Source organism: Eucyclogobius newberryi, unplaced genomic scaffold (genome assembly GCF_026437365.1).
Source record: "Eucyclogobius newberryi isolate DKJ021-1_F unplaced genomic scaffold, fEucNew1.0.hap1 SCAF_14, whole genome shotgun sequence".
NCBI classification, from domain to species: Eukaryota; Metazoa; Chordata; class Actinopteri; order Gobiiformes; family Gobiidae; genus Eucyclogobius; species Eucyclogobius newberryi.
In genome coordinates, this window is record NW_027315768.1 from 15,565,046 (window position 1) to 15,587,264 (window position 22,219).

The window sequence follows — 22,219 nt, forward strand, 5'->3', positions numbered from 1 at the left end:
TATTTGCCTATCATATTTATTAGTACTCTTTGCAGTGGAGCTTGTGATTATACACATATATTGATAAAACAATAAAGACAATATTGACATTGTAATAGTATAGTAATAGATACTAATTACTTTTTCCACAAAGAATTATTCGCACAACACAATTATTTCAAAATCTATAAACCTGTTTTAGTGTAACTCCCTCTCTTTACTCCTCATATATTAAATGTTTGAGAAACTATTATTAGGGTAATAAAGATGCACTTGAAAATACTAGTCCTGTATCAAACACCAATGATCATCCACTTTGGGATGATGAATATTTAGGGAAGTAATTGTTTACAACGCTCGAGCATTGAGCTGATCTGGTAATCAGGCTATGAAATACAATATTTATTCATTAGAGCAGATTTAATGAGGCCTTGCAGCGCTAATTATGAAAACCAGTGTAGCAGTAAATGAGTAGAGCTGGGCGGCGGGCTGTGGGGTACCTGTCGGGAGGGACGGTTCAAGTGCCCTCGGAGCGGCTTCACTCAGGACATAGATCAGCCCCCCCCCCTCCCCCCTCCACACACATGCACTTACAGGGGCACAGCTGGGCCACGCTCCAACACTGCGGTGGCCCCCGGCTCTCCAGTGCTAATGTCCACGGCAACAGAATAAGACACAGCACAACGACAGACTGCTACAAACCAATTTTAATACCTGCGCAAACAATCAGCTGCTTACCATGGACGTGATTCACTATTTCTCTATTTAATGCCGCTGCTCAAGCACAGGGACTTTCTCACACCCATTTCTCTTGTTGCTTGGATTCTGAGTGAGGTTTTTAGCCAAATTTAACAAATCACAGTCAAGTGTGAGCTTTGATTATTTACCAATATAAAGATACAACGTTTAAATGAATCGTGATCAAATTGAAATCGTGATCTGGCCTAAAGAACATTGTGATATTCATGTTTTGCTATAACACCAAACACTAAACCACCAAGACATTTTATTGTCTTTAGTTCTAATCATCTCAAACTGCCTCAAACCACGTGGTCACCAGCCACAAAACAAACATTCCATTTACGTTTGGCCCTTCTAATTTGTTCAGTAAGACAGTAAGAAAACATTAAATATAAGAATGGTTCCTTTACACCTTCTTCTCCTTTTTCCTATTAGACTGTGGTATTTGATTGGAGGCGATCAACTTCCCAAACACCTGAATGACACATAAGTCTATAAACTGTACTTACTCAGACTCATTATTGTTTTGCATGAATCCCCCAACACATGTTTGTAGGCCAGGAATCATGCCAATACTATAAAATATAAACATGTCACTGGCTCTAAAAGACATAGTATAATCGCAGTATGTACCACGTGAACCTGGGCGAGGACACATTGAAGCACAGTTTGTCACTCACGTTCACTGTAGCGTGGACAGAGGAGGGGTCTGCACTTACAGCGGGCGTATGTTAAATTAAATGTATAATTTATAAGCCCGCCTATACACCATTCACTTTAAATGTGGAGCAGCACGAGCGCTTATTCTGCACTTTGTATTTGTATGTGGGACTGGAGAGATGTGGCTGGATTTCTCGGCATAATCTGGCTTTTGATTGACTGATATTTTCATTTATGGCGGCAGGGTAGCGTGAAGACTGTTAATTTGCCGGAGAGTCCTGCAGGTCGGCTGTGATTGTACTGGAGCCAGAAGAAAAGCTCCATAAAGGAAAAGTCGCAGGGCACAATCACAATCTGTGACTCCGAATCAACTGATTAATTATAATTTAGCAGCAGTCTGTCAGGCCACAGCCATAAACACGCTTTAGAATCAGTGTTTAACCAGCTCTCCATGCGGGACACCTGGGACATGAGCCACCGTGACCGTGCACGGGGAAGTGTGCGACTGACCTGCATCTGGCTTTCAACTGTTGAATGAATGTGGGTTTTCTCAGTAGTCTTTAAGTATTTTGTGAGTAATTGTACCTGGGTTTGATCTTATGTACTTGTTTTCAATCAAGCAAAGCAAGTTAAAGCTCAGATGAATTGAAAGTAGCACCAAGAAGTCAAAAGTAAACCAAGTATAAGTCTAACCAAATGATCTGCAGCTCTCGTTCTGAAACAAAGGGAATCATTCATCTACGTCATATGTAGAGAAGTGAAACAAATGTAAAGTGTGCAAATAAACGAGTAGATCAATTAATTTTGTTTCTTTAACATTTCCACATAAGAAAGGGGAGTTGGCGAATGTGACCAAGGCCTTGTGGTTCCCAGGGGGACGCTGTGAGATTAGATATGTTAATGAACGTTACATTTGAATAACTAAGCTTGAATACTACCATATGATCAACGTACTCTTCAATTCAATTTGTATAGGATTTACTTTTAATATATAAGTTAATGATGAAAAAGTTACACAGTGACATCTTTTAAACAACAAAAATACACTCTAGTCTATTTTGCTGTCAGAACATTTCCTCTCCCAGAACGCTGGACCTCCTCGTGTCTAAGGCGCAGAGTGCTGTTTCTAAATGTGCTCAGTGAGTGACTCTGGGTGGCAGGAGCCTTATGACATGTTCCTCCCGTCTGCGCCTCCGAACTGATGGAAACAGCGGTTTGGTCCAGGTGTCAGGGACATTATCAGAGAAAAGGGGCTGCCTGCAGTTGCTCCATCTCACAGGAAATTGCCAACTCACCCTAACAAAGGAAGCCATAAGTGCACTCGCGCTGCCTTGGAGGGGAGCGTGATAAGATGACATTATAAATAGTGAATTGTTCCCTGAAGCTGGAGGGGCAGGCACATCGGGGGACTCGGACAATTCCACTTCTCCAAGTGCGACACAAAAGCTAGTGTAGTTTATATAAAAACAAAATAAACTGCTTATCATTTTGGATCTTTTTTTGAGCGTGTTAAGTCAAATGGTGGGCTGTATAGACGGGTCAAAATACACTGAGGGGGAGTTTTTGACAGTGGAATAAAGTAAAAAAAAACAACATATATATTTACACTTTGAAAAAATTGCATCTGCCAAACGATGTAAATTAGATGAAAAATGGTCTGATTTTACCCAAAGGCGAAGGTGAGAGGAAAAGAACTACTTTATGTTATAGACATTGAAAATAGAAATTTGAAAATGTATTTAGTTACAGAATACGAAAAGTCTACATGAAAATGTACACACTCTGTCTAATCAGAGTACTGTTCTGTATACTGAGAATATTTTCACATGGACTTATATTTTAGTGTGAAAACATGACAGGATTAAACCAGCTGTTTGTTTTTGTTTCACCGTTTGGTCTGCATTTATTAATGCCAGAGAAGATAACCTTTATCTCAAATTAGGGAAGGAATAATTGCCCATGCACTCACCATAAGAGCTACGTTTTCTATTTTTCTCACCAATGCAGTGCAGTTTGAAGCCTACATTTTATAACCAAATACCACAATGTATTCCTCTGATTTTAGAGAAGTAACTGTATTACCAAAAGAAAGAGTTACTCTTAATTTGTCTATGTATTTTCTGGATTCAGTTACTTAAAAAACACTGGTTGTATATAGATATAGTATATTATAATTGAAAGCACATGTAATCATTTTAAGCTGTTCACATTGAATTAGCAGGTTTTCTCTGTTAGTAGATGTCTCACTCTTTCAAGATATTGAAGATTAAAATTACTTAATTAATCAATTTGTATGGTGTTTCTGTTAAATAGCATTTTTTGCTTATATTTTATGTGTATGAGCAGTTTAGTATTTACAAAAAGCAGAACTAGACAATGCAGTTCCACAGCTGCTGTGTCGAATGTGCAAGTACTCACTTCTGCCTTCCGCCTGAAGGGGGAGCTCTAAGACAGGAGGCTCGCTGCACTTTTGGACGTTTTACTTCCAACTTTCAACAAGTCCTGAACGAGACACAATAAGAAAAGTGAAATGGTTATTAGAGCTTCACCTTAAAAGTCCCAAAAAATGACTCAATGCAAATCAGGAAGTATTATAAGGTCTACTGTGTTTTAAAAAGGATTTAAAAGCAGCGGCCGCAGCCTAATATTCCAACACAAAACGAAAGAGAATGACATTGAGTGCTCTATGTTGTGAAGTTCGCACACTTTGTCAAAAAAAAAAAAAAAAAAGGGAGACGGGAGGGGGGTGGACGTGGGGGGTAATTATGACCAAGGGAACACGGGGCTGTTATCGGTAAATCTATTCTAAGTGAGCACTGGTACAATGGATTGATTTTTATTGAGATCGTACATTATAAATGGGCCATGGCAGCGCTTACAGCCTCGAGAAGGTGGCCGCTCACGTGCTTCATTAATTTTTACTTCATTAACTCTCTCCTTCAGAGCCAGAACACACACACACACACACACACACACACACACACACACTGACCGGCCGAGGCGCGCCTTTTACGCACAGGACGCGCGCGGGCGGAGCGGCGCAGATCCCGGGACCAGCATCAGCATCAGGAGCAGGAGCAGGAGCAGGAGCAGGAGCAGGAGCAGGAGCAGGAGCATCACTCGCCAGTCAAGTGGATACAAGACTGTCAAAACAAATCAGTAACACATGACGTGCAGGTAGAACCCGGGGACAGGTCACTCGTGTCCGTGGCCAGTGGCGCGGCTTTACATGTTGGGAAATGGCTATAAAAGTGTTCCGCGCGCGCAGTGGAACAGAGCGAGGACGGGACAATTTAGCTGTCAAAGTCGTTAGACGGAGCCAACAAAGAAACAAAAGTCTTTTCTGGGGAGCGGAGGAAACGGCATTGATAGCTTTTCATAGGATTATAAGAGACACTTTACAAACACTTCTATTATTGCGTGTCTTTTATGTGCGCGGTGGTGGTGTACAAGTGTAAGTCTGCTCAAGTAAACATACTCAGGGCAATGTTGTAGTCTGCAAGCCGAATGTTGAGCCCTGCTGGACAGATATTACCATAAATAAATGTGTCAACAATGGGCTCAACTCTACATGTCACCATTTTACATCTTTGTGTCTATTTACACCTCCTAACAGCTTAGGAAAAGGTTGATACATATTTCATTAACTTGTATTTTTCTACTCGTACAGATACTTTGAACATTATTGGACAATCTTTTGATATTTTTGCTGCTTTCATTATTTTCAAATGTGGTTACTGCTTTATCTGGGGATTATATTGCAGTGTGCAGCTTCTGTGTCCCTTGGCGATCAATAAAGTTTGTCAAAGTCTATCGAAACATATCACTTGAAAAACCCCTAAAATAAATATAATGTCAGTGTTAGTGTTTTAAATGGACCTGAAGAGCTTGGGCAGGTAAAATATGCTATTGAAGACATAAGTTTTAGCTCATACAGTATTATGCTATGTTGATGTCATAGAACTGAGAACCTTTGTGATTGTATTCATCTGTTCTCAAATTCAACCAATCAAGATGTTGTTATCAAATCCACTACTCAGTTCATTTTGTCCTTGAGCAAGACAAATTACATGAATATTCTGTATAATTCCAACTGATTTGAGAATTTGGTGGTAAAAGTGCTTCTTGCTGAGGGCGTGCGTGCGTGCGTGCGTGCATGAGGGCGTGCATGCGGGCGTGCATGCGGGCGTGCATGCGGGCGTGCATGCGGGCGTGCGTGCATGAGGGCGTGCGTGCATGCGGGCGTGCAGGCGGCCGTGCAGGTGGGCGTGCATGCGGGCGTGCGTGCATGCGTGCGTGCATGCGGGCGTGCATGCGGGCGTGCGGGCGTGCGTGCATGCGTGTGTGCATGCGTGCGTGCGGGCGTGCAGGTGGGCGTGCATGCAGGCGTGCAGGTGTCTGTGCATGCGGGCGTGCATGCGGGCGTGCGGGCGTGCATGCGTGTGTGCATGCGGGCGTGCATGCGGGCGTGCATGCGGGCGTGCAGGTGGGCGTGCATGCGGGCGTGCAGGTGTCTGTGCATGCGGGCGTTTATGCGGGCGTGCATGCGGGCGTGCATGCGGGCGTGCAGGTGGGCGTGCATGCAGGCGTGCAGGTGTCTGTGCATGCGGGCGTGCATGCGGGCGTGCATGCGGGCGTGCATGCGGGCGTGCAGGTGGGCATGCATGCGGGCGTGCAGGTGTCTGTGCATGCGGGCGTGCAGGCGGCCGTGCAGGTGGGCGTGCATGCGGGCGTGCGTGCATGCGTGCGTGCATGCGGGCGTGCATGCGGGCGTGCGGGCGTGCGTGCATGCGTGTGTGCATGCGTGCGTGCGGGCGTGCAGGTGGGCGTGCATGCAGGCGTGCAGGTGTCTGTGCATGCGGGCGTGCATGCGGGCGTGCGGGCGTGCATGCGTGTGTGCATGCGGGCGTGCATGCGGGCGTGCATGCGGGCGTGCAGGTGGGCGTGCATGCGGGCGTGCAGGTGTCTGTGCATGCGGGCGTTTATGCGGGCGTGCATGCGGGCGTGCATGCGGGCGTGCAGGTGGGCGTGCATGCAGGCGTGCAGGTGTCTGTGCATGCGGGCGTGCATGCGGGCGTGCATGCGGGCGTGCATGCGGGCGTGCAGGTGGGCATGCATGCGGGCGTGCAGGTGTCTGTGCATGCGGGCGTGCAGGCGGCCGTGCAGGTGGGCGTGCATGCGGGCGTGCAGGTGTCTGTGCATGCGGGCGTGCAGGCGGCCGTGCAGGTGGGCGTGCATGCGGGCGTGCAGGTGTCTGTGCATGCGGGCGTGTAGGTGGGCGTGCAGCTGGGCGTGCAGGCGGGCGTGCAGGTGTCTGTGCATGCGGGCGCGCAGGTGGGCGTGCAGCTGGGCGTGCATGCGGGCGTGCAGGTGTCTGTGCATGCGGGCGTGTAGGTGTCTGTGCATGCGGGCGTGTAGGTGGGCGTGCAGCTGGGCGTGCAGGCGGGCGTGCAGGTGTCTGTGCATGCGGGCGTGTAGGTGTCTGTGCATGCGGGCGTGTAGGTGGGCGTGCAGCTGGGCGTGCAGGCGGGCGTGCAGGTGTCTGTGCATGCGGGCATGCAGGTGGGCGTGCAGCTGGGCGTGCAGGCGGGCGTGCAGGTGTCTGTGCATGCGGGCGTGCAGGTGGGCGTGCAGCTGGGCGTGCATGCGGGCGTGCAGGTGTCTGTGCATGCGGGCGTGCAGGTGGGCGTGCAGCTGGGCGTGCATGCGGGCGTGCAGGTGTCTGTGCATGCGGGCGTGCAGGTGGGCGTGCAGCTGGGCGTGCATGCGGGCGTGCAGGTGTCTGTGCATGCGGCCGTGCGTCACCATTAGCAGCAGACAAGAAAGCTGTGTCGGAGGAGAAGCGAGTGAAGCAGGTAAAGAGGGACAAATGGACTGTCACATGTACGGCTGCTTTCCCACTGACTCTGCGATTATAGAAAGAAAAGTTCAAATGGGACACAAAGCAACATTTCATTAGAGTGTAAAGTGTAAAGTGAATGGAGTTGTCCAGCCCATTGTCCGTACTGTACAGTGCACCAGAAATGAGCTGGAGTACTAGGCCTACACAGTGATCTGTGACATGCACAAAAGGCAGCTGCATATTGACCATTTCTTTGACAAAAAAGCTTTTCATACATCTTATTAAAGAACAAATTTATAGCTGCTGTTTTATAGAAAGGACCAGCAGCTGAGCAGTAATACACTCAAATGTGTTTACAAGATGAGAGAGTAAAGAGTAAATCAGTTTTCAGGCATTTGGATGTAATTTGATGCAGTAAATCTCCTCTGGGAGCTGTGAAGTTGTTGAAGCTCTAAGCCTGTTGTCAAACTGAGCATGAGAACAACACGCATCAGTGGCCAGACGCTAAGTGCCTTTCTTTGCTTTTCCCTTTTTCACAAACTCACTAACAGTCGAAATCTGCGCCGACAGCTGTCTCCAGCAGCATTTGTGAGTTGTTACACACCACACATGTTGAAATGATGAATCCTTCATTACATTTGCCATCAAACAATAACACCAAAGCTAACAGTTGACAAAACCCAGTTAAAACATTCAGGGCAAGCTCTTAAAGGAAGAATTAATGGGAGCAGCAGAAAAACAGCTCTTAGACAATTAGCACCAGAGACCACTCTATAATCTTAAGATTATTTTCACCACTTAAAAGCAGAACACATGGTTTGTGTTGTGGAGCGGCCCAATGAGCAACACTTGAGTGGGTTTGATTTGGTCTCCCTAATCTGCATTTCCTTTAACATGGCTTTCTTCTGCGGCAAAATGTCAGCGCTGATCAACTCCAGCTGGAACTCACCATTGTGTCATCCCAGTTACAGAATCTCACCGAGCTTTTTCCCAAGAGGAGGGAACGAAGCACTCGGCTACCACTAATGTCTGACATATTATTCAGATGCCACATACAAATACTTTTGTGAGTGGCTCATTGTTTTCAGGGGAGAGGTGCTCTTTATACACATGTGAACTAGACTCATAAGTGATGTCACTGGAGTGCTGACCTTTCGGAAAAGGCAAGTAGAAATCACAACGTGTGAAGCGGGTCATGAGTCATCTTTCAGGGTTTGTTTACTCATGAGGCAGTGACAACAATTCACTTTTACACATACATGCTCGTGTAAGAGGTGTGGGTTACTCAGTCTCTACAAGAATGAAAGAGTCCATTTGTGTTGAGATCCCACATGGCCGCATAATGGGGCCACTGAGTAATGCTTTGAGAACCGCCGAGTTCATTGGATCAGTTTAACAGCAATCTCCCAAAGCTGTGATCATTTAAATAAAACTTTGCATTTTGTGGATTAGAGAGTGTAATTGCTAAAATGTTGAGATGCAACCCTGGGGCTCGACTGCTCGCACAAACACACTCCGGCTGGTTGGTCACGGGGGAATTGTCTGCCGCTCAGATTGGGCTGGTTCTCGCTCAGAAGTCAAAGGCGGCGAAACAATTAAACGTGTGCGTCTGTGCGCCACTTGACACAGTTTTCACATGGCTGGGGCAATTGTCTGCGGAGAGCGCCGAGACAAAGCCATTACATCCAGCGTCTCAGAATGAAGATGACATTGTTATTCTTCGAGTCTGAAACATTTCAATTAAAAGAGGTAATAATTGTTATGGTGTCTTTCTTTTTTTTCCCGTCTTTGGTCTTTGGCATCCATTTTGTGTTCAGTGCATCAGAGAGGGCTTTGGTCCTTGACGGAGTTAGGTGTGTGTGGCACTATACCTTGCGTGTCTTCATCTTCTCCTCTGTCTTTTCTGTCATCGCCGAGCCCCTTTCAAAACAAGGTGAAGTTCAGCAAAGTTTCCATGCACCGAAATGATCAAACAGTCACATCTGTAAAGGCGGCGGGCGATCGGGCCAGTGAATACAGATCAGCTTTAATTGTGGTGGGTCTTACTGCCACTGTCTGTCAATCGGAGTCTTTGAATTGGCCCAAAAACTTGCTCTGTTCATTCAGCTTAAACGATGTATCCAATTAAACGCTTTAGAATTCATGATCTTCAGTCAAGGTTAAATGAAAGCTGTTAGTCCTGTCAGTGTAAGGTGATTAAAAGCGGGGCCGCGTTTTCAGCAAGAAAATTTAAATTTGGGACGTGAATCTTTATTCATCAAGAGCCAGGCTTGGTATATAATGTCCAGTGCTCATAATCATCTTGTTCATCGAAAGTCTCACTGTTCGTTTTATTAAAAGCTTTTTCAATAAATGGCAGTGTTTTACATATTCACATTCACTGCAGAAAAGCACTCCTCTTTTTTGTCTTTAAATAACTCAAATTACAATTATTTGTGCAGCGACAGAAAATGGAACAAGCTTGTACAGCGTTTACTCAATTGATTTATTTAAAGAGGAACTTTTATTGGTCCAGTTTAAACATTTTGAGTCACGGTGCAGAGTAGACTAAGCATAAACTAGTAAAATAGTCAAAAGAAAATGAATCACATTAAGGTGTAGTGCGTATCTATACATTTCATATCAGAGCTAGAAAAAGAGAACTTTACACATCATTTAATACAAATTCCTCTTTATTAATTGAAAAAATATAACCTTCTCACCTGTGGTCTGTAGACAGCACACACGCAGCGCTGGGGACAAAAAAAGATTTGTGGCAGTCGCTTAAAATGAATACAAGTGATATTAATTGTGTCACCGTAAGATGAATGTAGTGGCAGGTTATTAATGAGCAGATAATATGCTTATGCAGTAGGCCTGTGCGGCGTGTTGATGTATGCGGGTGCAGAGGTGAAGAGCGCGTTGACTAATGACTATTGTCCAGGGAAGTGATGCGGCCGCCCTCCGGGGAGAGCGCGCCGCTGCCCCCGACACCTCGTGATGTTAACAGCACAGACACCAGTCAAACCGCTTGTTACAGACACAGACACAGGGCAGCAGGTAAAACAAGAACACAAACAAGAAAAAAAGACAGCAACATTATGAACCCTGATATAAAAACTGTATTTGATCAAAAAAAGTGAAGGTATTTAAATAAATCATGGGTTGTTTTGATGATCACATTTCATAGTTAATTAAATGAAACAGACAGTACTAGGAAAGTGATAATGGGATGTTATTTTACATCAGTGTTTTGCCAAGTCTGTTTCTCCGACATGCAATTGTGTGTGAAGCCGTCCGCACATCCAAAAACATACTGATTGACTGCTGTGGTTGAAAATATTTTTGAAAGACACACGGAACTGTCTTTGGACTGTGGAGAAAGCCTCAGTAACCGCACATGGACCAGGCCACGCCCGGAGAGAAGCACGTTTCTCAAGTTGCCCTCCGCGGTCCTTTGGAGTCAAGCATTGTCACAAACTTTGCAGTGCCAAAAGTGGACATGGTTCATTTGAGCAATTATGATCGGATGAGTTTAGTTCTTTAGCTATTTTGCAGGAAATGTATGAGCTGAAAAGGGAAACAACTTGAAGAGTTGCTAAACGGCCATATGATTGTGTATCGTGTCCTATAGAATTCTAATGGGACGCAGGATGCACATTTGAATATGAGCCAAAGGCATAAACCAGACTCACTGAGGGCTTTATGGTGAATAAATAAGGCTGAGGATTACATCAAATCTCTTCTCAAAGCAGTACTCGTCCCAGTCTAGAGACCATTTAGAGTCTGGAAGGGGCCAAACACCAGCAGTGGGTCTCTTTAAACAAGTCTGAGTAAAAGTCGAAAAATAAATAAAGCCGGCGGCGCTCCACTTTAATGTATTCAATTAACTGGGGTCCCTCTGGAGAAGTGCACGCGCTCGCATAAAGAGAAGCATATCGCCTGGAGATGAATGAGCTCAATGCTCTCATTCTCAACACCGTGATTGGAAATCTTCCTCAACAGGTTCTTACTTAATTAAACTTCCCTTCATCTGACTTTTCCATCGCTTTCCAAGGAAGAGTGGGAGAGAGGCCCGTTTGAAAGCAGCCCAAACTTTGCTCACTGTGGCGTGTTGTTGACAGGGCAATCGGAGGGGACTTGTGCGGCCCGTGATAACCTCCGGAACAAGTCGACTCTAAGAACAGAGAAAGAATCTCCAATTCAATCACAGACAATTATGTTGTGAAATGAGAGAAATTCAGCTGCCGTCAAGTCTGAGTGGGAGGGGTAATTATCTGCAGTCATTACGGCTCCCATAATAGCATTTAACAACATTCATATACTGTGTGCACATATTGAACTGGCTAGAAACATGTAAATCAAAAATAATCTCATCCAATGCTCCTCGGAAATGTATGTGTTGAAAAATGCAACATGCTCATCGTGTTCTGAGCTAAACAAATATTTCTATGAAGACATACTCTAACCGCTTTAAAACGCTGTTAGTGAGACTTTGTCACTAAAATCTTAGCAGCTTGAGCAGTAGCACAATAAGGAAATAGGCTGATGGGGTAATTTTCTCACTATAATGTCTGTTTGGTGAGACCAGCAGTAAACCAGCGTTAAAATGTAAAGACATTAGAATGAGACACAGTCTAAGATAACCTCACCAGATACTGCTCAGAAATGTATGTTGAAATATAACATGTTCATCTTGTCCTTGGCTGAATAAGTATGTTAGTGTGAAATTGATCTAATTATCTCCAGTTTGTCTCTGGGGAACCTGCTCAGGTCCCTGTATTTTCCCCTTTGTGCGGCTGTGGCCCCAACTGAATTTCACATCTATTAACACTCGTCTCTCATCTAACCGAGTGCCGCACTTCTTCCATAACAAATCAACTCAATCAAGCTCATTAAGGGCCATTATTAGGTTTTCATTGTTACAAGGATGAGCGTGGCGCTGACATGTCCCCCTCCTGCCTGCGACAGTCCCCCTCGACCCAGGACCTTACACTTCTTTAATTGGCCATCATTGTATCACTTTTGTATTTGGCAGATGCAAACCTTTATCTGTTTTACTGGGTCTTTCCAGGGTTAAATCCAATCTTTTTCACTGAATATTTTAACCTTTCATTGTACTTCACAGCGGTCAATTAAAGAACAGACAAATGTACGGTAATTACTCCTGTGCAGAGGCAATCAACTATTAGGAATTGGTGAATTTAATTCACCAACGGAAACTAAATGTTCACTCGTCGCACAGACACTACAAACGAATGCTAAAGCTGCACTTTGACTGCCTCGTGTGCGGCGCAGAAGGAGGAACGTAAACTGCAGGTTTAATGAGCCTATTTGAAACATATATGTGTGTGTGCAGCTCGGTGGCTGAGTGGATAGCACATATGCCAGGCTCCATGTGCAGTGTCACAAGTTCCATTCTAACTCTGAAAATGTGCTAAATGTCCTTCTTTCTCTCATCTTCTTTTCACTCTAGACTGTCCTGGCTCACAGACAATGACTTTGACTAGGATGTTTAAGTACATCTGGATATATGTTTATAAGAGTCTAAAGCCTAAAGTAGAAACTACTCCATGTTCTGTTTTTATCGCTGGTGAGAGGAGAGAGAAGTATCTAGAACCATGGGCCTACTCTGAATTCAAGAATTCACAATACTTGCCTATCTGCAGCTCTGTATCAAGGGTAAATCCAACTATATCTGTTCCAAGGTGAAGCGAGCTCACCCTCAAGTGGTGGTAATTATAAGTTATACCCATAAGATCTGAAAGAATCCTTAAACGTCTACTGTTATTGTTACTGTCATTGCTATATATGTAGCGTGTAGCGTGTAGCGTGTAGCGTGGTAGGACACCTGCAGGATGCTGCAGCACATATCCATGTTTGTGGGTGACAGAGGGAGGGCTTTGAAGCTGGTCCCGTGGCAGCAGTTATTAAGTTTGTGTGCGGGACACACTCGGTTGCACCAGAATGCTCATACAGATGCTAATCTGTGGAGGGCTGACTGATGCCCGTCACACAACCAGGCCTGGTTTTATCAAAAGACACAAACTGCCTGCTAATTGCACTCACTTCGCCAGCATGAATTATTTATTTCGATTGGAACTGATCAGCTCTGATTGGAAAGTGACATTTTTCACACAAGTTCACAGTGACAAACCTGTTCAGCAGTTTAGTAACTTACCATTCATTCAAATTCTTCAATAATATTTACAAATAGTAAATAATACAGTGTGGATTAAATGATCACTGACTGAAGTAGTGAGCCAGTGTATGAAACCTTTTCTCTGTAAATATTACACACAAAAACCAAAAACTGAATAAATATTATTGCAGAATGTGGCAAAAGTAAAGTCTTATGGAATTGTTTTCCGTAAGTTCCCTTGTCTTCATCACAACATTCTCTTCTTAATTACATCTACTTAAGCAATTTTGTGGAGAGAAAAAAAGTGTTGTGCTTAATTGCATTACTATCTGGAAGGCAGAAATATGCCAAGCGAAAAAACGTATAGCGACGTGCGGGAACTGCTAATTAGCCACATATTTAGTTTGCATTTGTAAGTAAGCTATAGTAGAGTGAGTTCCATGAATGTGGAAGAAAAGTTTGACATAAATGCTTCAAATGCTCATTTGCAGGGAAATGTACATCCTTTTTTTGCCCTGTCGCTAGCACAGTTTCAGGTATATGCTTCAAACATGTGAACCAGCCCCACTCCCAGCACAATAGCTACTGATAAGGTTAACCCAAACAGGCCACGCAACACAATAGTCCCAAATCTGTAACGCTTCAAATATTCATGATGGCGTATTGTGTCGCATTTCAAAAGCTCATATTTACAAATCAGCCCAATACAATGTTCTCCTCAAGCCTGCCATTTTCTCTCCCAGCGAGGGTCAGTGCACAATACGTCTCAGTTTCATTTCACAATCTCAAACTTTTTTCAGACTTGAAGAAAAATATATATCAAAGACGGCCTTCCCGGCACAATAATACTCAATATGCTCTTTTGCTTGCCATTTTCACGCGAACAATAGGAAATTACGTCAAGGCAAAGGGGAAAAAACTTTTATAATGAACACCACATTTAGTGATTGCAAATAATTGCGTTAAGTGGCTTATTTGCCTGAGGTCGGCGAGGGTGAAACCTGTATAACTAATATAAGGATTTGAACCCTCACCTTCACTGATGAGGCCTATTCACGGGGCTCCCGGCCCGTGGCCCCTCCGCGCTCTTTATGTGATGAGGAGTGTGTTTTGAAAAGTTTCAATCATTTCCTCACAATGAAATTCAAACCAATGTTAAGCGGAGCAGCACTATGGGCTCAGCATGAAGCCAATAGATGCAATCTGCAGGCGCACATTTTAAAATATGAAATGTACAGAGTAATATGGTAATGCAGTAGCTTACTCTGAAAATTAAATCAAATCAGCCTAACCCAGGTCATGACAGAGGGACAGACCGCGGAAAGACTGTGGAATATCTGCTAATCATTTCTTTCCACTTACAACACAAATCATACATATTTTCCCTCTGTTGGTGGAGTAAGTGCTCATGTCTGTAAACTAATGTAATGATGATGGCCCTGTCTCACAATTGTGAATTCATCATTCCATGACTTGGATGTATCTTGGATGTGCTAGGTCAGGGGTAAATACTTTATTTCCTGATGGAACTGTAGTTCAATACTTTCCTATGTATGTTTAATTACTTCCAAATCCCAAATGTGAACATACATATTGAATTGTTTACAGTGCAGTACAGTGTAGTGCAGTCTCAAAACATGGCCGTATTTTAACAACTGTATCCAAGAGCAAGAAGTCTTTGGCGTTGAAAACATATGTAGCTATAGATAGTGCCTCGGAAACACAAACTTGCAGTAGTAGACAGGAGTTTTCCAGTCGACACTAGTTTATGTTCTGAGTAATTTGGCCTGACCTGGAGGTAATCTGTGGAGCACACTGCACTGTCTGTTCTGCATAATGTGCCATGCAACATGAAACCTGCTCCAAACAAAACAACTTGACCCATTTTGTTTGTGGCCTGACCTCGTCCCATGTGCATCCTCAGTCTTGCTGGATTATTAGCAGCATTTGAGGCCAACAGTGGAAAACAAAAATAGAGAAATGATTGCACACATTGTTCTGCTATTGTAAAGAGATACCCAGGGAAATTATGAAGAGACAAAACAAGAAGAAAGCAGGATGCAGGAGTAATTACGTGAGGGTCCAGACTGCTCTCTCATGTAATGTATCAGCGCTCGGCATGTCCGAGGTCGGACCCTCCGCTGCTGGGACCACCTCACAAAAACACTATCCCATTATGAACTGGTATGAACCCAATAAAAGAATGACCACCTGCACACTGACCACTGGCAACAAGAGGCGGTACAAACATTTATCATCCCTGTTTCAAAAAGGTGTGGTGTAATTAAGAATCAGATGTTTTTTGTAAATAATATAAAAATTAGCACAGTTGAATGCAAAAAATGTGCAGTGTAAAAATGGAATTAATAGTTGTATTTGTGGAGGAGAATGCATAGTTATATTGATATTATGCATTTTTACACTTGTACTTTGAATGCACCAGACTGGTATATTTGTTCTCAGTTTGGGCCTAATAGGCTAATTATTAGAGGGTGATTATTGTAAAGTGTTCCTGTATTTGCTAATGGTCTCATAACAATATGCTGTAAGTATATCTCAGTGTGATTAATGATACAAATGACTATAAACGCTCTAATATTTCCCCCAAACTTTGAGGCTAAATACTAACACAGATTTCAGTATTGAGCGCAATATTAGTTGGAAAATTGGGGTGCATAATATCTATATATTAAATAAATAAAAGCCGCATATATAGTTGTTGCCATCTTGAAGTAAAACTAAATTTGTCATTCAAGACCAATGTTTTACAATATGACCATTATTTACACATTGATTTGTGTATTTACATTTTTACACAAAATGCGGTGATGATTCATTTTCAAGATGGCATGTGGAAGAAGGAGAAAGTTTCACAGTTCACGTTCAGTTCAGGCGGTCATCCTTGAAGCCAGCACTTAGCCTATTAGAGCCGGGGCTGCAGCGGCGCGCAATTAACTGTCTCCATGCAAAATGAGCACTCAGGTCATGTTTAATGGGCAGAGAGCTAATAAAGGCTGTGGCGAGCGGGAGGAGAGGTGACTCACCCTACTGCACCGGCAGAAAGGTGTCGCGAAGGGACGAGTGGAGAGGGAGGCTTTGGGTGGACCTTTGGGTGGGCTTCTGCTGTGGCGAGCCCTCAGTCAGGTGCAGAGTCACTTCAGGCACCTGCCATCATCTGCACAAATGACACACGGAATCACATATGGAAATGGTTTTGGTTTAAGTGTACTTTTTGGCTTGTGCAACAGACCGAGCAACAATAAAGGTTTGTTCTAAATGTGTCAGTTTTGTCTCGTTTTATTTTCAGTGTAAAGCTGTTCATTTTGGGTTTGATTATTGTGATCTGTTTCTGAAATTGTTCATTTTCAAATAATACAATTAAAATTAACACTTAGCTATTAACACTAATAGCTAAACAACTTGAATCAAACAGTTATTTTAGTAGTGGACTAGTCAGCCATTATTTTTTTGATTAGTCGAAGAGTCAAACAATTATTTTTGCTTTTTGTTTTAATTTTTTTTTATTTCGAGCAAATATCAAAAAATCATGTTCATTTAGAACAATCACCATTTTCAGCATTAATGAAACAACAAAACATGTCATTTAACTCCTTATCTTTTTGCCATTTTGATTAAATAATGTTGCTTTTACATTTTTAATCTGGTCATCTATTCTCCGACAGTATTGCACGTAATAACTGATGTACGTGGAATAGCATTTAACCTCCACGCCGACAAAAAACTCAAACAAAGACAGACAGAGGGTCACATTTATTCCTACATAGATCACAAGGGCATTAAAGCTTATCATAATCACGGAAGAACAAGACGATATAGTCCAGCACTTGTTTACAGAGCACAGTCACACCCTTGGGCCCGGAGGCATCATCTCTCCTCGGTTAATAGCTCCACAGACAGGAGATTTGACATATCACATAAACCTTCGAGTGGATGCTGTGGTTTTAATGGAGAATAATGAAAATATCAATAGCAGCTCATTTACAAAGGTGTTTTGTTGCCCACTTACTTATAGTTAATTGATATTAACAACCGCATGGGAGACGCAGCACAGAAATCAATTGGAGGGCAAATTAAGTGAGTGCACGACAGCTCATATTGTGGCCGACTCAATACAATCTCTAGTTTGAAAGCGCAACAATAACACCAGGACAATGCAGCACGTGAAATTGAGTGGAAGATTTGAATGACACAAACCTTTACTTATTATTTTGTATAATTTCTCGTTGAGTATTTAAACTCACTCAAATTCCTAATATTTGACAGCGTTTGTGCCTCTAACGAAATGTGTAATTTGAAAGTGTACACGACACTAAAAACCAATACATTTTGTCGTTTAGTCGATTATTTTTGGTCTTAGTCAAACAACATTTTTATTAGTCGACTAACTATTTTATTGGTATTGAAATAATTGACCAACAGAAGAAAGGAGAAGGCCGCAATGAATAAGTCAGAGATTTGAGAATGAATCATCAATTGATTTAGCATCTTTACACACTAATATGCAATTTTACTACTTGTCTCGTCTTTTCAGCGCACTTACATATTTTGGTGATTATTTGCTAATTCCACGCCCCATTTACTCGACTAATCAATGCATAGGGAAAGCCTTTACTCGACCAATCATTTCTTTCGTGGGCTGCAGCGCTATAGACTAAACATTTTCACTTAAACATTTAACTATTTCCCCCAGTTTGACCATTCTGGTGACGTTGATAATGTTACTTCCTGGTTGGACATGGGCAGCAGATGTGACGTGTCTTTTTTTTTTTCTGACAAAAGACATAACATAAGCAAATGACCCGTTCCTAAACATAGCCCTTAAGCTGACCATACCCAGATTATGAAAAAAATATGGTTAAATATAAACATCTTCTAGCATAGCCACTAATGCAAAATGGCAGCTGTGTGGGAGAAATACAGGTTAAATTAAAGTCCACAACTGTTACCTAGCAACCATATTGTAAACAAAGGTCAAAATCTATATAAACGACACAATCATTGACAAATAATAGGCTAATACCTGATAACTCCTTTACTTTTGTTAAATGATTGTTAAACTGTCAGAAAAATGTGTTTTTGACCGAATGTCGCTTATTGATGACATCACAGAAAGATTCAGTTTGAGAACTCAGCTTTACGTCCTGTAATTTACAACGACTGCAACGTGACGGATGTAAAACTATGACACATATTTACCACAGTTTCTATTCCACCAAACTAAGTCATAAGGTCATAATTATGGATGTATGGTCATAATGCGGTAGTGCTATCAATAATAATACAGTTACGGTGTTATTACGTCGACTCAGTGAACTAAATCTGTGCTGGAATACAGATATTAGTGCATCTGACGGCCCCCATAAGGCGCAGGCAAGAGGGGCATAAATTCTCCTGGTATAAATGTTATTCCAAACAGCGGAAATATCCCACACAAGGTTATTTCATGCATTACCACTCCACAAACTGCATTCTGCCCTTGCCACATACCGTCAAGTCCCTCCCATTTACGATCCCTGGTCAGCTGGGGCCCCTGTGGCTTCAGACATAGACCTGTCAGCCTAATGGGATCAAGGTTGGAGCCGAGAAGCTAAATCGTGTCTTGCAGAGGGATGACATTCTTTGATTTTTAACCATTACGGAGTTTTCACAGAGCCGCAGTCAATTTATTTTATTTATTCTAATGAAGAGCATTAGGAGTGCAATAGTGTGCCGCGGCGCGCACTGATCGCCTCGTTAATCACACTTTCCAGACACTCGCAAATCAAGTTCCAACAGCAAGCACTGAATCACCGCCAATGAAGCGTGAGCCCCTTCACAATTTATGATCTTTCAAATTGCATCTTTTCAACCATTAAATTGCAAGATACCATAAATTTTTATCCCCTTCTCTTCCCTTCAGTCCTGGTATCGATTCTGTCGTGTGAAAAATAGAAGAGTAGTAAATTTGAAGGCAGTTAGGGGCCAAATTTAAGCCTTGTCTTCGGGAGAGAAAACTGAATGGCAGAGGAGAAAGGTTGTTAATTTGCCATTGAGAACAAATATAGGAAGAGATAAAATTTTAAAGTCCAACAGGGGCCGGAGATGGTTTCCTGTCCTACACTTGACAACCTTGAGGATGTTCACTTCGCTGTCTGCCAAATGCCAGGGCTCCTTTAGGGTCTTTTAGTGAACCATTTGTAAAGATTAGGTACCTGATGTGCTGCAGAATGAGAATTAAGTCCTCACCTTAAGAAAATGGCCACCTCCACAGGCAGACAGGCAGCCTCTCATTCAGGGAAAGTGTTTTAGGAGCAGGGGAAAGAAACGGGACAAAGTACTACTGAGCACATTTGGCACATTTGGAAGGGAAATGTGTTTTACAAGATGCTCAGATACTTTTCTGTCCCTCTTTGAATGTTTGATTCAATGAGGGCCAATATCAAATGTCTAATTGAATGTTGATATAGGCAATATTATATATAACATTATGTGGATACCAGTTGCTCCCTGTTTTTTTTAGATTTGTAATTATGGGATTCTAAAATGCACATCCATATGTATTTCTGGAGCGGGCTATGAAGAGAAACCCAGACTTTTCTCTCACCAGACACTTTCTGTATCATTGTGAACACACTTGATCACTTGTTCTATCTTTCTTTTTTCTTCAGTTTTAACACAGAACACACACAAAACCAATATGAAAAGTAGCACAGAACATCTAAAGAAAAAAAAATCATGGCTCATTCAGACAAATGTAGTCCCACCTGTCCAAAGACTGTCAAATAGGTCGATTTTCAAATGAAATGCTTGTGTGTGTGTGTGCGTGTGTGTGCGTGTGTATGTGTTTTTTCTTTAATGAATTACTGTCCTTGATCGTTAGTTCAGTTTGTTTCAGTCATTTCTTTGTGATGGCCAACTGTACGTTCATAAAGTATTCATTGATTAAGTCCATGGCAGGGGTTTTGAGGCCCAAATACATAGTCCTGAAATTGAATGGGATGATGATGATGTCAAAAACAGTCTGAAGCGCTTTATTAATCTCAGTCCACAGTCATGATAATGATGGGCCACTGGCAGCCATAGTTTCCAACAGATGAAAGTCATCTCTTGTTTAATTTCGTGGTTATAATAATAATAATAGTGTAGAAAAATTGTTGTATCCGCTGGACTCTGAAACAAAACGTTTCGACTCTCATCCAAGAGTCATTCTCAATAATAAAAGTATTTGTAAATACTTATCATAGATATTAAAGTCCTGTTTCTCCAAGCCAAATGATTTCTTCAGCATATCAAAGCTTTTAATTTGATTTTCTTTTACAAACTCTTAAAAAACATTTATACATGTTCATCTTTCAAGCTGGACAAATGCTGAGCAGTTCACAAAGTAAAGCAAAGGTAAGCAAAAGAGAACAGGAAAAAACTTAGTGAGTTTAAAATACAGCGCAGCACATGGCCATTACATTTAACTTGTGAGAAATTTAAAATACATCTTACCTGCCCCATACTGTTCACTGAAAATGACATAATTGTTCCCAGATTGCATCTCAGTCACACCGAGCTGTGAGGGACACTTGTCAAACAATGCATTCAAATGAGTTCGGTGTGATTGAGCTGGTCGAGCATCTATCCAGCGCATTATGTTTCTGAGAAAGGAAACCAAAGTGCCGCCAGAGAGTCTCAATTACCGTGATAAAGCAAAGAGAATCAGGTCCGGAGTCCAAAAGAGAAGGGTTAACCTCTCCATGTCTGTACAGGCATCAACTCTTAAGTTATGATTGCAAAGTGTGCCCGCTGTTACAATAGCGAGAAAATAACAATACCTGCCAAGTAAGAGACCATTTCCCTTCAAATTATGTTAACCACAAATGGCCCACATTATGAAAAAACTCAGGGTTGTACAACCCCCTTTCAAAAAAGTTGGGAAAATTTGAAAAATGTAATAAAAAACATAATATTTGACACTGGAACATAAACATCAGACAACTGTCAAATTGGATTTGTTAAAATGGTAAATTATTAATTGTGCAGAAGAAGACAGAGGGCCTAATTTCAAATATTTACTGTGCTTTGTTCAGATTCAACCTTTCATAAGGATTCCTTCAGTACAAAACACTGAAATGTAGTTTATTAGTGAAATAAAAAATACTTTTCTGCCTTAAGTTGACCCTAACATATGTTTGTACAAAATAAACTAGTATTTTACATGGAATTCAATCCATCATCAATTGTCATCAATTGCCAATCTGCTATCAGTGTCGATCTTTGTCATCTGGAACCAAGAGTTTTGAAAATAATTTGAATGTATTTATATTTTACACAGCGACTCTTCAGCCAAACATATTGCTAAGTGAATCTGTCTGTGTGCAGTGACAGAAGGAAGCCTTCTCTAGCCTCCACACAGACTTCTCATCACACACATAGAGGCAGCAGTGTGCCGGGCCAGCGCTCTGCAGAGGTGAGCACTTCTGCACAGCTCCAGTCACTTTCACGCACCCGCCACCTCACAATCCCATCCACACACGCCCAGAAGGACGAGACAGCCAGCAGCAGAGTGTGTGTCCTCCCCAGGGGAAGCAGGATCAGCAGAGGAAATCGCACGTAAGCAAAACAAACCGTAATAAAAGGCATAAAATCTAACAAACATTGGATTGATCAGACAATTACAACCCATCTGGCTTGTTAAACTCAATCTGCTCATACTCAGACTGCCACTGCAGCATGTGCTTCAGGACCGCTCAAAGCAAATAAACATACACGCCAGTCGCCAGTATGATGTGCAACACTTTATGGTTTCAACTGCATTGATTCTGTTAATGATGTTTTAATGTGTAAACGACAAATACAGTCCTTAAAGAAGAATCTCGTAGCTCACAAAA

The 22,219-nt window shown here is 42.5% G+C and overlaps 1 long non-coding RNA gene across 1 annotated transcript; it reads right to left on the minus strand.

Annotated features, from left to right (window-relative positions):
- Window positions 1–9,101: 9,101 nt before the first annotated feature.
- On the minus strand, window positions 9,102–16,439 carry LOC140359508 (uncharacterized). Its single transcript, XR_011926865.1, has 3 exons — window positions 16,388–16,439; window positions 9,925–9,954; window positions 9,102–9,142 (listed from the first exon to the last, which is right to left on the minus strand). It is a non-coding gene; the product is annotated as an uncharacterized lncRNA (long non-coding RNA).
- Between the last annotated feature and the right edge of the window lie 5,780 nt (window positions 16,440–22,219).